The sequence below is a fragment of the Hibiscus syriacus genome, unplaced genomic scaffold, assembly GCF_006381635.1.
Source record: "Hibiscus syriacus cultivar Baekdansim isolate YM2019G1 unplaced genomic scaffold, ASM638163v2 tig00111644_pilon, whole genome shotgun sequence".
Taxonomy (NCBI): Eukaryota; Viridiplantae; Streptophyta; class Magnoliopsida; order Malvales; family Malvaceae; genus Hibiscus; species Hibiscus syriacus.
This window is the reverse complement of record NW_024063144.1, coordinates 257,064-272,769: the sequence shown is the minus strand read 5'-3', so window position 1 is coordinate 272,769 and position 15,706 is coordinate 257,064.

The window sequence follows — 15,706 nt, the reverse complement described above, 5'->3', positions numbered from 1 at the left end:
TCACTCATTATTATATCTCGTTATCTTTTATGTGATGGTTTTAAAAGATGTAAAACTTTGTCAGTTAATATTTGGACTCAATAATTAACGTAAAAAATTAGTGAAAAATATTTTAGTGACACTTTAGATGTGTCACTAATTCAAAATTTTATTAATGACAACGATTTGTTACTTTACATGCCTAATGATGTTGACCTAAGTAATAAAAAGTATCTGGATCTGTCGTCTTTTACATAATGATTTTACAAGATGTGAGATTGTGTTTCTTAATATCTGACGTCGATAATTAAAACAAAAAGGGTAAAATAAACTATTTATCATTCAACTGTTTATTCACTCTTATTTCGTTGATTGAGGTTTAAAAATCTTTGATTTAATTACTCAGTTTTCGAATTATTCTGGTTTTGATCACTATGTCATTAAATAATTAACGACTGTATTATATGGTAACTAACATCAAAATGATTAGTTTTGGATCCCTATAGAAATTAAATTTAGACCGAAATGATCACTTTGATCTAAATAAAAAAAAATTATATTTTTCTTTTATTTTTCCATATTTCCTTCTTTCTTCTTATTCTTCCTCTTATTTTCTCTTTATTTTTATCCTAAAACTGAACGAGTCCATATTTTGGCCATCACATCGACCGTTGTTCCGACCACCATTACAAGAGCTCGGTGACTCAAAATTTTCACCGAACGTGTCTCACCATTTCAAAGTGAATTTTATATTTGTTTAACCAGAAAATACCTAAACTCCATAAATCTAACGTTGATACCACTCCAATTCCATTCATAGCCCTAGGTTAAGCTCCTCACTCCTAAACATTAAAGTTTATTAATTGCTAACTCACACTAATCGAAATTGCATTTTCAGTAACACTAAGAATAGTCAAAGGTATCAAATTTAGTCACTCAATATCTTAGCGATAAAAATTCTTATTCGTTACTAATAACTCCATTGTTATATTACTAACGATTTTAATGAATTTTATCACAATTACTTATGTTTTTGTAACTACTTTTTTTGAAATAGAAAGATTAATAACTGTGACGAAAATTTAGATACTAATAATATCTTTATTAGTGACATGCATTTATCACAACTACATAATTAAACTGATTAATTAAAAGTTCACTATGAAATCAATTATAGTAGATATTACATTTTTAGTTTATCAATCTTCTTTAGGAATTTGCATTATAATAATCGTCAGCAGTTAGTTATTCATTAACGATAGATGATGTGACGTCTCTACATGTTTGTTTGTTTTTTTGTATAACCATTAGTATCTAATTTATTAATCGATTAATCTGGATCAAGAACTACATTGGCAAGGGCGACCCTCCCAACCCAATTTGCTTAAGGTATCTATTGTCTCATCCCGCTAGATCAATTGATTGTTGGTTCTACATGTTATTTTTTGATAAATTATACAATACATGACTTTTAAGATGATTGAACTTTTGACCTTAATGGGAAGAGTACAACGTCTAAACACTATGCTAAGAAAGAAATATTTGTTTTTCATAAAAATAATATTTAGGTTAAATTATTGTTGGAATTAATTTTATATATTTTATGAAAATATATTGATTATAATATTAATTATTATAATAATTTAATTAGAATTTCTATGATTTCTCATATGAAATACATTCATGGAAGATAAATATAAAAAATTAAATTGATTTTAAAATATAAACACACAAATATTAAATTTAAACTTAAAATAATACCAAGTGCCCTTAGATTAAATTTAATAAAATAAATTAAAATAAAAACATTTGACAATGTATTAACCCTTGTGGTGGAAGTCTTAAACTAAAAACAAAATATTAATAATTAACTGGTGTTTGTAAAATTCACATATACCTTTATAAAGATCATAAATTACATAAAAAAAATTAATTGATTTTTAATAAGAAAACATTAATTATAATTGAAGATTAAAGGTTAATATCAAAGCTTATAGTGGTCAGATAAAAAAATGACACAATTATTCACTTTAATAGTGATAAAAATAATTATCGTCATAAATCACAAACTAAGACTATTGACAAAATATTTTCGTCACAATTATGAATAATAATAATAATAGTGACTATTTAATATGTTGTGACTGATACAATTTTCCCACGAAAAATAAGTTGGTGCCAACTCGAACATTTGATTAGTGATTAATTGCTAATGAAAACTTACTTTGATCATAATAAAACACTATTAGTGACAAGTTACTTGTTATATGCTTTAAAATTGTCACAATTATTACTTAATGAGTTACCAAATAGAAATAAATCAAAATAACTCATTTCAAAAGTGACAAAAAGTTCTTTTCGTTACAAATAACTTATTTTCTACGACGACTCTAAAATATCACAATTAGATTATCACTAAAGATCTTACTTTTTATAGTGTCATCGGTCTTATGATAATAGAAGGAGTATTCAAGAGATACGGATGATGGAACCTAGTACGTCCGACGTTGGGTGTGTAACCCCCTAGACCCGGCCTATGCGTTTCGACTAAGTCTAGTGGATCACATACATGATTCTTAAAGACATTTTCTGAAACCGTTATTCAATCATTGTAAATGACATGATATTATACTATCAAAACCCAACTTGTAAATATAATACCAATAAGTAATAAATTAATTTAAAACATGTCTTCAAAATCAAAATCACAATAAACCAAACAGTATCTGAAAGGGGAAAAACATTTTCAAAAGGTGAGCTAGGCTCAGTGTGTCCCAATATTACCTTAAAATCATAATAGGTACATTAAACAAATCATAGTCCAGTAAATCTCATAAATTCATAAAAAAGTTTAACTTTTGAAAATTATAGTTTAAACCCTTTTCTTGTACACCATCAGTAGTTCCCAAAACTATTTTCCATATAGCTTACTTTAAGCACACAGCAAAAAGAAAGCCAACCTAAGGATAAGCTTTAGAGCTTGTATCCTTAGGCCCGTAAGTCCAAGTCCATATAGCTTACCCTAAGCACACAGCAAGGGAAGCCAACCTAATGTATCTTGGGGCCCCAAGAGTCACATTAGGCCCATTCTGTTTATTAGCTTGATCAGAGCTATACTATTGTAATTCAATCCAAAAGTTCAATTGCACCGTGTCACAAATTCCATAAATCATCACATTAAATTGGTGCATCAATAAAACAGTAACCAAAGAACTCAGTGTACCTCATATTAAAACCAATAAAACAGTTCAGTAATAATTAGGAAACACACCTCGATAATAGGTTCAAATAGTAGATCTACTGATTGCTGGTTTCACCACGCTCTGCTACAGTTTTCGAACCTATTTTATAATAACCCTATATTACTTATGGGTAACATAAATAAATCTCTAAAATCATAAAATTTATAGGTCTTACGGGTGAATATTGGCACACGTGGTTTAACTGATCTAGAAGAGCTGGGTCGAGCTGTCGAACGATCCGGAGAATCTCTTGTACCTTCAAACAATAATAATTTACCAGCCCCAAATCTTACTTAATTGTTCAAAGCTAAATTCTTAAGTATATAAGTATTTTCAGGGTTTGACTATCAATTTGGATGATTTCGAGTCTGCATTTGGTCAAATGAATTGCGGAATCGGAATCAAGACGTCGAAAATCATAAAGTATGACTTTTTGAAAATTTAAATTCTTGGTCAAAGTCAAAGTCTTTGACCGTCAATTTGGAGGCCTTCGGGTTCGAATTTGATGAAACAGACTTCGGAAACGGATTCGAGACGTCGAAAACTATTAGAATAGGTATACTCGGAAAAGATTAACGGTCGTTTAATGGTCGGTCAAAGCCATTTTAAGTTTTGGTCAAAGGAGGTCAACGGTCACGGTCAACGGTCAACAGTTAACGGTCGGGTCGGGTCGGGTCGGTCGAGTCGAGTCAGGTCGGGTCAGGCCGATCAAACCAGTCAAAACCGGTTCAAAACCGGTCAAACCGATTTTCCAGCTGCTCACTCTCCCTACGGCGGCGCGTGTGGCGCGTGAGACCTCCTCCGGGGGTCTAAAAATTACGAAAAATTTTCCAAAAATTATTTTGAGCGATTTCGAGATACTTACAACGATCGGTTCAAATTTTTGAACGGCGGAGAGCTCGAACTTCAACTCGGCCGAATCTTTGATTGTTCCACCTCCTCACGCGCCGCCGTCGACGGTGAACAAGGTTGACACTGGCGGACTCGCAATGACACATGGAACAGGATGGTGCAGGAGGTGTCGTAAACGGAGCAACGATCGGTGATGAATTTGAGATTTTCCCGGCGATCGAGCTAAATAAAACGTCAAGACTTTGACTGGAAATTCCCGAAGTTTGGCAGCGTTTCGCTTCAATTAATTTGAAGGGTTTGTTTCTTGCTCGATGATGAACACAACGGTGGTTTCAAAACGACGATCGGAATTCGGACGGCGTCAGGATCTAAGTCGGAAACCGACGTAGGGGGAAGGGAATTTGGGAGTGTGGTTTTCTGTTTTTGAAACAGAAACCACACGTATATAACATATAACCCTAAACTTACCTAACTTTTTTGGGTAAATTCAGGGCTTAGTCTCTAAATTTTCTTTAACTCTAAAACAAGCTCTAAGTTTTAAAATCTTTCAATTTTAGTCCCTAAATTTTCGCCAATTTTCACAATTAACCTTCAATTTCAATTAAATACTATTTTGTAAATATTCGGGTTGTTAGAGTTCTCCCCCTCTACAATAAATTTCGTCCTCGAAATTTACCTTATAAGAATAGTTGAGGAAACTGAGCCTCCATTGACTCCAATGTCTCCCAAGTAGCTTCTGAGGGGGCCTCGGTTACTCCATTGAACTTTGACCATTGGAATATGCCTATTCCGAAGAACTCGCTCATCTCTTTCTAAGATCTGGATGGGCTCCTTCTCATATGACAAATCAGGTCTCAGCTCTACCTTATCAACTTGAATGATGTGATCTGGATCTGGACGGTATCGCCTTAACATAGACACATGAAAAACATCATGAATACGACTAAGATGGGAAGGCAACTCAAGCTGATAAGCAACAGGTCCAACTTTCTTCAGAATACGATACGGCCCAATAAATCGCGGACTCAGTTTACCCTTACGTCTAAATCTCAATACTTTCTTCCATGGAGATACCTTGAGAAAAACCTGATCTTCAACGTCAAACTGTATATCTTTCCTCCTTTGATCTGCATAAGATTTCTGCCTATCAAATGCCTCTTTCAGACGGTCACGGATCAATCTAAATGTGTCTTCCGTCTTCCGCACTAACTCAGGTCCCAAAGTCTTCCTATCACGCAACTCAGTCCAACAAATCGGGGTGCGACACCTACGCCCATAGAGTACTTCATAGGGTGCCATACGAATGCTGGTCTGGTAACTGTTATTATAAGCGAATTCAGCCAAAGGTAAAATGTTCTCCCAGCTACCATGAAAATCAATTACACAACCCCATAACATATCCTCCAGAATCTGAATTACTCTCTCAGATTGACCATCAGTTTGTGGGTAGAATGAGGTACTATAATCCAATCTCGTACCCAAAGCCGTATGAAGCGCCTTCCAAAATCTCGAAGTAAATCTCGGATCTCGATCTGAAATGATAGATAACGGAACACCATGCAATCTAACAATCTCTGAAATATACAACCTCGCCAACTTGTCCAACGTATAATTTACCCGTACAAGAATGAAGTGAGCTGACTTTGTAAGTCTGTCAACAATCATCCAAATTGAGTCATTTTTCGAAGGAGTCATAAGTAAACCAATAACAAAATCCATAGTAATACGCTCCCATTTCCATTCAGGAATCTTGATAGGTTGTAACAAACCTGATGGATGTTGATGTTCCGCCTTAACTTGCTGACAAGTCAAACACCTCGCCACAAAATTCGAGATATCCTTCTTCATGCCGACCCACTGATACCTCTCTCTCAAATTTCGATACATCTTATCTCCACTGTGGTGCATAGCATATGGACTAATATGAGCCTCCGTAAGGATAGTCTGCCTCAACTCAGCATCATCAGGCACACAATACTGACCTTTGAAGCATAAAACTTCATCCTGATCAAGGGCGTAATCTGAGCTTGTCCCTTGCTCTACTTGCTCAAAGATTGAAAGCAATGAGCTATCAAGGGGCTGCTTAGCTTTGATCTCATCAACCAATGTCAGCTTAACTTGTAATTCTGCTAACAGAATGCCATCGTCATATAAATTCATCCTGGCCATTAAAGATCTCAACTCTGTTACCTTCTTTGACTCAAAGCATCCGCTACAATATTAGCTTTACCGGGGTGATAATCAATCATGCAATCATAATCCTTTAGAAGCTCTAGCCAGCGTCGCTGTCTCAAATTAAGCTCCTTCTGGGTCAGAAGATACTTTAAACTCTTATGATCCGTGAAAATGTAATACTTCTTTCCATAAAGATAGTGTCTCCAAATCTTCAAGGCAAAAATCATTGCTGCTAACTCTAAATCATGAGTAGGATAATTACACTCATGCGGTCGCAGCTGACGGGATGCATAAGCCACTACCTTACCTTCCTGCATTAGAACACAGTTGAGTCCTGAGTGTGACGCATCACTATACACTGTAAAATCCTTCCCGGACTCTGGTTGAATCAACACTAGTGCTTGAGTCAATACCGCCTTTAATTTCTCAAAGCTCTCCTGTTGTGCCTCACCCCAGTCAAACGGCACATTCTTCCTTAACAACTTTGTCAAAAGAGAAGCAATGATCGATAAGCCCTCAACAAAACGCCGATAATAACCAGCCAAGCCCAAGAAACTACGAATTTCAGAGATATTCTTGGGTCGTTTCTAATTCACAATAGCCTCAATCTTGCTTGGATCGACCTGAATACCTCGCGCAAAAATAATATGCCCCAGAAACGAAACTTCTTGAAGCCAAAATTCACACTTGCTTAGTTTGGCATATAGACGATGCTCTCTCAAAGTCCGCAGAACGATCTTCAAATGCTCGTCATGCTCTGCCTCAGTACGAGAATAGATCAGAATATCATCAATAAAGACCACCACAAATTGATCCAAATATGGTCGGAACACCCGATTCATCAAATCCATGAAAGCTGCAGGAGCATTCATCAAACCAAAAGGCATCACTAAGAATTCACAATGACCATATCTAGCGCGAATGGCCGTCTTTGCAACATCAGATCCTTTAACTTTCAATTGATAATACCCCGAACGAAGATCAATCTTAGAGAATACAGTAGCTCCTCGCAACTGATCAAATAAGTCATCAATCTTGGGTAGTGGATATTTATTCTTGACCGTCATCTGATTCAACTTCCGATAGTCAATACATAATCTTAGCGACCCATCCTTCTTTTTCACGAGCAGAACTGGAGCTCCCCATGGTGAAGTACTATGCCGAATAAATCCTCGATCGAATAATTCTTGCAATTGGACCTTCAACTCCTTAAGTTATTTTGGAGCCATGCGATAAGGTTCCATAGAAATAGGTACAGATCCCGGATAAGTCTCTATCTCAAACTCTACCTCTCTATCAGGAGGTAAACCAGGCAACTCCTCTGGAAAGACATCAGGAAACTCGCTAACTATACGGATCTCTTCGATCGTGGACAATGAACCTTTAGTGTTCAAAATACAAGCAATGAAAGTCTCATACCCCTTCCGGATCATACGATCAATTTTCATCGCTGAAACTATATTGGAGAGATAGCCACGCCGTTCACCAATTAACACAACAGTCCAACCATCTGAAGTCTTTAGAGTAGCCCGCTTGTATTCGCAATCCAGATTTACCTTGTGTTTATTCAACCAATCCATCCCAAGAATTAGATCGAACTCCTCTAAAGGAAGTTCCATAAGATCAGCGAGGAAAATTTCTCCCTGAACCTCAAGAGGACAACGCCGAAATACTTTAGTCATTAATACCGCTTGTCCTACTGGACTCGTAACTGTAACAGTATTTTCAGTGTTCTCGATCGGAACCTGAAGGTTTCGAGATACCGAGCTCGATACATAGGAGTGAGTGGAGCCATTGTCCAGTAATGCAAAGTATGGGATAGAATAAATAGTAAATGTACCTGCAATAACCTCAGGCTCATCTCTGTCATCCCGACGTCTAGTGGCATAAACCAAAGCTGGATGTCTAGCCTCAGAAACTGTTGACCCTCTATTTTGCTGAGGTCAGGCTCTACTGTCAGTCCTGGACGCTGAACCACGAGCCTTTACTTGGCTACGATCTCTAATTGGAGTCTGTACTGTAGTCTAAGAACGCACAGGAGTCTGAGTATCGGTCTGCTCAAACGAAGCTAGCTGAGGACAATCCCTCCGAAAATGACCACTAGATCCACACTGATAGCAAAGACCCATCTTCTTACGACACTCTCATGTGTGTTGTTTACCACAAAACTCACAGAGGAACCCATGATAATACGACGAGGAACCGCCTCGACTGCCAACTAACGGTGAGGATGCTGCAGGCCTGAAACGTGTATTGCTTCTCTGAGGGACTGAAGTACGAGTCTTTTTCCCAGACTGTGCTGATGACTCCATCGGGCCTAAAAATTTCTTAGATCGTTCCTGTTCAACACGCTCTTTACTAGAAGCTAAAACCTCCACCTCTTCAGCATCTTTGGCTTTGCCTACCAGCACATCAAATATCTCATCCTGATGGGTTACAACTTGCCTACGCAGCTCGTATCTGAGTCCAAGGGCAAATTTACGACATCGATCTCTCTCAGTAGGTACCATACTGAATCCATACTTCAGCAACTTCAAGAACTCGATCTCATACATAGAAACAGTCATGTCTCCCTGAACCAGGTCTTGAAACTGCTGACGTCTCTGAGCTAAGTAGCGCTCTCCCAGAAAACGACTCCGAAAGCGATCCTTAAAGAAATTCCAGGTCAAACAATCGGTAGGAACACTACTGGTCACTGACTCCCACCAAGTGTAGGCATTGCCATCTAACATCGCCACAGCACCCTGATATCTCTTAGTTGAGTCTAAACCCAACTGATCCATGCGTCTCTCTGTATCCTGAAGCCAATCCTCAGCTTCAGTAGGAGCTCCACCAATCTGTCCCCCAAAAGTTCTAACTCCATTGGCAATCAAAGTCTGTGAAATAGAAACCTCTGATACAACACCAGTAGCTCTGACTGCTCCCTGTATCAACTGCAGAAATTGTCTACCAAAATTCTCATCCAAAGCAACTCCGGTAGACTCTGACTCAATATCGGTCGCACCTATGATCGGTGTAGTCATACCAATACCAGCGGCAGGAGGTAGATTCGTTGGGGTCGTAGGAGCAGGATAACCTATCGGAGGTGGGGGATCTACCCGTATCTCATCAATCGGATCTACAAATCTAGCCACTCGACCTCGTCCACAGCTAGTTCGACGACCACGTCTAGCACTCATTTTGATGGATCTCAAGTTTACTACAGAAGATAAAACTTAGGGTTATATAAGCACTTGAAGTCTCGAACACAATTTAAAAATCTTAATAATTTTGTGACATGGCCTTTGTAACTTGTTTTGTAAAATATTTCAAAACCGTATTTTCAATATGGACTCATACACGGTCCGATGGTTAAAAACCAAAAGCTCTGATACCAATAAATGTGACCCCCTAGACCCGGCCTATGCGTTTCGACTAAGTCTAGTGGATCACATACATGATTCTTAAAGACATTTTCTGAAACCGTTATTCAATCATTGCAAAATCACATTATAAATGACATGATATTATACTATCAAAACCCAACTTGTAAATATAATACCAATAAGTAATAAATTAATTTAAAACAGGTATTCAAAATCAAAATCACAATAAACCGAACAGTAATAGTAAAAGTGTCATCATCCTAAAATACGATACTTTAAAATAAGGTTCATGTCACCAAAATAAAGTCAACTAGCAAGATAAAACATTACAATCAGATATACTTCAAGAGATATGTTGATCCTCCAAGTGCTCGAACCGAGATATCTAACCAACAGTATCTGAAAGGGGAAAAACATTTTCGAAAGGTGAGCTAGGCTCAGTGTGTCCCAATATTACCTTAAAATCATAAATATTACCTTAAAATCATAATAGGTACATTAAACAAATCATAGTCCAGTAAATCTCATAAATTCATAAAAAAGTTTAACTTTTGAAAATCATAGTTTAAACCCTTTTCTTGTACACCATCAGTAGTTCCCAAAACTATTTTCCATATAGTTTACTTTAAGCACACAGCAAAAAGAAAGCCAGCCTAAGGATAAGCTTTAGAGCTTGTATCCTTAGGCCCGTAAGTCCAAGTCCATATAGCTTACCCTAAGCACACAGCAAGGGAAGCCAACCTAATGTATCTTGGGGCCCCAAGAGTCACATTAGGCCCATTCTGTTTATTAGCTTGATCAGAGCTATACTATTGTAATTCAATCCAAAAGTTCAATTGCACCGTGTCACAAATTCCATAAATCATCACATTAAATTGGTGCATCAATAAAAAATAGTAACCAAAGAACTCAGTGTACCTCATATTAAAACCAATAAAACAGTTCAGTAATAATTAGGAAACACACCTCGATAATAGGTTCAAATAGTAGATCTACTGATTGCTGGTTTCACCACGCTCTGCTACAGTTTTCGAACCTATTTTATAATAACCCTATATTACTTATGGGTAACATAAATAAATCTCTAAAATCATAAAATTTATAGGTCTTACGGGTGAATATTGGCACACGTGGTTTAACTGATCTAGAAGAGCTGGGTCGAGCTGTCGAACGATCCGGAGAATCTCTTGTACCTTCAAACAATAATAATTTACCAGCCCCAAATATTACTTAATTGTTCAAAGCTAAATTCTTAAGTATATAAGTATTTTCAGGGTTTGACTATCAATTTGGAGGATTTCGAGTCTGAATTTGGTCAAACGGATTACGGAATCGGAATCAGGACGTTGAAAATCATAAAGTATGACTTTTTGAAAATTTAAATTCTTGGTCAAAGTCAAAGTCAAAGTCAACCACTTTGACCATCGATTTGGAGGTCTTCGGGTTAGAATTTGATGAAACGAACTTTGGAAACGGATTTGGGACATCGAAAACTATCAGAATAGGTATACTCGGAAAAGATTAACGGTCGTTTAATGGTCGGTCAAAGCCATTTTAAGTTTTGGTCAAAGGAGATCAACGGTCACGGTCAACGGTCGGGTCGGGTCGGGTCAGACCGGTTCGAACCGGTCGAAACCGATCAAAACCAGCCAAACCGGTTTTCCAGCTGCTCACTCTCCCTGCGGCGGTGCGTGTGGCGCGTGAGACCTCTTCCGGGGGTCTAAAAATTATGGAAAATTTTCCAAAAATTATTTTGAGCGATTTCGAGATACTTACAACGATCGGTTCAAATTTTTGAACGGCGGAGAGCTCGAATTTCAACTCGGCCGAATCTTTGACTGCTCCACCTCCTCACGCGCCGCCGTCGACGGCGAACAAGGTTGACACCGGAGGACTCGCAACGACACATGGAACACGATGGTGCAGGAGGTGTCGTAAACGGAGCAACGATCGGTGATGAATTTGAGATTTTCCCGGCGATCGAGCTAAATAAAACGTCAAGACTTTGACTGGAAATTTCCGATGTTTGGCAGCGTTTCGCTTCAATTAATTTAAAGGGTTTGTTTCTCGCTCGATGATGAACACAACGGTGGTTTCAAAACGACGATCAGAATTCGGACGGCGTCGGGATCTAAGTCGAAAACCGGCGTAGGGGGAAGGGAATTTGGGAGTTTGGTTTTCTGTTTTTGAAACAGAAACCACACGTATGTAACATATAACCCCAAACTTACCTAACTTTTTTAGGTAAATTTAAGGCTTAGTCCCTGAATTTTCTTTAACTCTAAAACAAGCTCCAAGTTTTAAAATCTTTCAATTTAGTCCCCAAATTTTCGTCAATTTTCACAATTAACCTCCAATTTCAATTAAATACTATTTTGTAAATATTCGGGTTGTTACAGGGTGCATTTTAGGATATAGGAATAGGCATTGGGTGTGGTGTCATCGGCCTGATGATAATTCAAGAGATACGGATGATGGAACCTAGTCCGTCCGACGTTGGGTGCGTTTTGGGATATAGGAATAGGCACTGGGTGTGGCGTTGGATGCGATCTTGGATTTAGCCTTGAGGCCATTGGTTACGTCGGAGCTGATTGCGAGATTTGTTTCAGTGTAGGTTTTACGCTTTCTTGTGTTGGCATTGATCTTCCTACAAATTACCTTTTCAACTTCCATACAATGCTTTTTTAAAAACAACCAAAAGTGGGGCGTAAGATCTCGTCTCTTCCAAAAATTAAACATGTTGCCTGTAATAGATCTGCACCTCAGCTCTTTTGACCTTTAAACAAAAGCCACTATAAGACAGTCAAGCACGATGTCTTTCCGAGAAAATAAAAGGTGGCAATGGACGACGGAGAATGAAAATATAAAAGTGATATTAATAAAATATTAATTAGTGCCTATGTGGTAGATCAAAAACTAATAAAAAGATGTCATTGCATCACAAAGTTAGAGACAGGTAGAGTGATAGAAAATGTTCTATATTTAAAGTTAAGTGATTAAATTGAAAAGGTTTGAACTTAATGACTAAAATAAAAGTGAAAATATAGTTGAGTGATGACCAGTGTAATTTATCAAATAAAAAATTGGTGGGGAAAAGTTGGCTACTAAATCAAAATCTTATTTGTGGCAGTTTTCCAATTTTGTTTTTTAATTTTAGGCTCATTACCTTTTAGTCATTAATCTCAAGCATTCTTCCCAAGTGTTTTAGAAGTACAAACAGAACATTTTATAAAAGAACCATTACACTCTTTGCTTTGCAGTATGGGCTAGAAAGCTGCTTAAAAAAAATATTATAATGAAACAACGCTAGGAGACGCAGCTAGGGTAAAGTTAACATACATATTGTCGTAGCCGTCTTTCGGTTGGGCCCCAGAATTGGGCTTCGACTTGAATTGAATTGGGTTAGAGTCACCACCGATCATTTTAAAGCGATATTTGGTAGATCGGATATCTTATTTCTTATCTGATCTGCGTCGTACCAAAGATGTGTTGGATTCGGGAGTCGGTTACGGTCAAGGAAGGATTAGCACCCTTGAATCGCCCTTTCGGTACCAATTAATTTGTCGGTTGCTTTTATTTGCGAAAGTTAAAAATTTAAATTTAAATTTAAAAGTATTCGATTCGAATTGTTTACCTTTGATTGCTTGGAAATCTAAAAAAAACGAAAATGTTAAAAATAATAATAACAAAAAATGAAAATTAAATACATCCAAAAAAGAAAATTAATAATACTAATAATAATAGTGAGTAAATAAATAAGATACCAAGATAATATTGTAAATAAAAATAATAAAAAAATAATAAAATAAAAAAATGGCTATCCCTTTTTCCCATATATATGGGGTAGGGGGAGGTAAGATAGTAGGCTACTCCCAACACCAAGTTGAGAGCAGCTTCCGTAAGAGACCTCCGAATTATGAAATGCCCTCCGTGGGACTCGATCCCACGACCTCAAGGTTAAGAACCTTGTGCTCTACCAACTGAGCTGGATAAAAAATAAAAAAAAATAATAATAATAATAAAATAACTAAATAGAGATAAAATGATGATGAAAATATGATAAAAAAAACTAAAGTGAAATTGAAATAAAAAAAATGAAATAAAACATTAATTATTGTAAAACGGGAAAAAAATACTCAAAAAGTATATGCGTATGTATAGGTAAATGAATAAATAATTAAATAAATAAATAAATAAAAGGGACCAAAATGAAAAAAATAATAAATCCGAAATCCAAATTAAAACATTAAATTCAATGGCCAAAATGAAGAAGATACAGCTTACAGGGACCGCGGCTGTAGTTTACCCGCATGTAAAATACGCAAATACCCCCCAATTGAAACTACGTCGTTTCACCAGCTGTATAAAAGACCCATATGAGAGGGAGATAACGCCCAACCCTCTCATTTTTTCCTTTCTCACTCTCTCTCTACTAAAGAGAGAAAAGTTTTCTCTCTAGCTTCTCTCTAGAGCCTAACTGCCGGCCAAGATCCGGCCACCGCTCCGTGGCCCTTCCGTCGCGCCGGCCACCATGCCGGCCACCGCCGGCGGTGGCCGAAAAAACCACTTAGCTCGAAACACTCGCCTTGTCACTCTAAACCCCGATCCGAAGCCCATTTCCCCTAAATGGACCCCAAACGACGTAGATCTACGCCTAAAGTTTGGGTCTTTTACCTTAAAACCGACCCCCTTTGGTTTTCCGATAGCTTCTCCGAGGCCTTTGGTTGGTACTTCGGTTTTGTGTATTTGGTTGTGTTCGACCTTTGTTGTTGGTCGATTTGTTTACTGTTTTTGTGGGTTCTCGGTTGTTGGTATTTTGGTGGTTTTTGTGTTGATGGTCTTTGTGATGTTATGGGTTCTTGGTTTCTCGTGGCCAATGCTCTCTCGGTTCTGTGATTCTCTATGGTTGGTTTGTGATGGCTCTGTGTGTGGTGTTCTCGATGGGTTATCTCTGTTCTGTGGTTGATGGTACGGTGGGTTTGAGCCCTCGGCTTACTGTGATGGTTCCTCCCCTCTGATTTGCTGGCCCCGAGGCTTTTATAGCTCGGTTCTGGCCGTTTTGGATCCCGACGATCCCGGGATCGTGGTTGCTGGTTGGCCGAGATTTTTGTGCACGTTATACCGGCTGCCTCGGGATGGTTCAGTCCCGTTGGTACTGCTGGAAAATACGCTGGCTGTTGGTTGCGTTGATCTCTCGATGATGTTTGAGATTGATCTGCTCGTTGGATTGGGTAAGATCTAACGGTCCAGATCTGGCTGGACAGATGATATCTTAGGGTTTACAATCCCTAATCTCTGAATGCGGCACTATAACTTTAGGGTTTCCAGACCCTAAACATTACCGGCTGGATCAGGCCTAGTTCTCGGGCTTGTTTGGACCAGATTTGGACTACTGGACAGTTGACCCATTTGGACCTGGAAAAAAAATTAAAATAAAATAAGTAATAAAATATTAATAATAATAGTGCTAATAAATAATAATAATAATAATAAATATAAAAACTATATAATATATATTTTAAAACCGTTTCTTTTAAAAACTATATATTATATATAAATTTCCAAAAATATTTTTTAAAAAAATATTTTTAAAAAATATATAATTTTCAAAAATATTTTTTTAAAAACCATATAATTTTCAAAAATATTTTAAAAATTATATATTATATATTTTCAAAATGTTTTTCAAAAAATATATATTATATATTTATTTTCAAAATGTTTAAAAAAACTATATAATATATATATATATATATATTCAAAAATGTTTTGAAAACTATATATTATATTTTTTTGTAAAAACGTTTTAAACAAATTATATAATATATAAATGTTTTCAAAATGTTTTAAAAACTATATATTATATATTTTCAAAATGTTTTCAAAAATATATAAATAAATAAATAATAAAAATATATAAACGAAAATGAGTGTCTACAGCTGCCCCTCTTTGTCCTTTTTCGTGGAACGAAAAATAGGACAAAGATAAAAAGACACAAATTTTCATTCGGTGGAGTTGAAGAGTAACTCCCTGTCGAATTGGGTTGCGGATGGCTCATTCGTCACGAAGTCGAGTTCATCTTGAAATGGAAT